Below are 1,170 nucleotides of genomic sequence, written 5' to 3'. Positions count from 1 at the left end.
GTTTCTTCAGTTGGCTTACAATCAAGCCAAATTAAAGAATAAAATCCCATTGGCTCCAAAATCACCGCAGATGGTGACTGCAGCCATGAAATTAAAAGACGCTTACTCCTTGGAAGGAAAGTTATGACCAACCTAGATAGCATATTCAAAAGCAGAGACATTACTTTGCCCTCAAATGTCTGTCTAGTCTAGGCTATGGTTTTTCTTGTGGTCATGTATGGATGTGAGAGTTGGACTGTGAAGAAAGCTGAACGCCGAAGAATTGATGCGTTTGAACTGTGGTGTTGGAGAAGACTCTTGAGAGTCCCTTGGACTGCAAGGAGATCCAACCAGTCCATTCTGAAGGAGATCAGCCCTGGGATTTCTTTGGAGGGAATGATGCTAAAGCTGAAACTCCAGTACTTTGGCCACCTCATGTGAAGAGTTGACTCCTTGGAAAAGACCCTGATGCTGGGAGGGATTGGGGGCAGGAGGAGAAGGGGATGACAGAGGAAGAGATGGCTGGATGGCATCACTGACTCGATGGACGTGAGTCTGAGTGAACTCCGGGAGTTGGTGATGGACAGGGAGGCCTGGCGTGCTGCGATTCATGGGGTCGCAAAGAGTCGGACACGATTGAGCGACTGAACTGAACTGAACTCAATGGGCAAAGCAGGAGCCTGACCTGTGGGGCGGGGCCACCAGGGGCGGGGCGGATCGGGGGCGGGGCCAACACAGGAGGAGGTGGGGCCGATCCGGGGGCGTGGCCAACACAGGAGGTGGGCGGACCCCTGAGGGCGGGGCCAACGCAGGAGGCGGGGCCTAGCGGGAACCCGCGAAACCGCTGCTCGCGTGGCTGCCGGGCCTCCTCAGCCGCTACCCAGAGTCGCGGCGGCCAGGGGCCGAAGTCGCCGTTCGCGTCCCTCTGGCCGCACAAGTTATTGCCATCCGCTTCAAATGTGCCCCCTGCTTTATCTGTCCCGAACCTCCACAGCAGTCTCCGGTCTGTCGCTTCAGCCGAAGCCCCACGCTTCCTCCCCAGCCGCCGCCGCTGCCTGCGTGAGACGAACCCGAGCCGGAGCGCGGGGAGGGAGACCAAGGCCGCGCTAAGGAGCGGAGAGAACGGAGAGCGTTAGGGCACGTGAGGCGCCTCGGCCAATGGCGGGGTGCCCGGAGGGCGGCGGGGGGGTG

This window comes from Oryx dammah, unplaced genomic scaffold, assembly GCF_014754425.2.
Source record: "Oryx dammah isolate SB20612 unplaced genomic scaffold, SCBI_Odam_1.1 HiC_scaffold_16, whole genome shotgun sequence".
In the NCBI taxonomy this organism is placed as follows: domain Eukaryota; kingdom Metazoa; phylum Chordata; class Mammalia; order Artiodactyla; family Bovidae; genus Oryx; species Oryx dammah.
The sequence above is the reverse complement of the archived record's forward strand: the minus strand, read 5'-3'. Positions refer to the sequence as shown.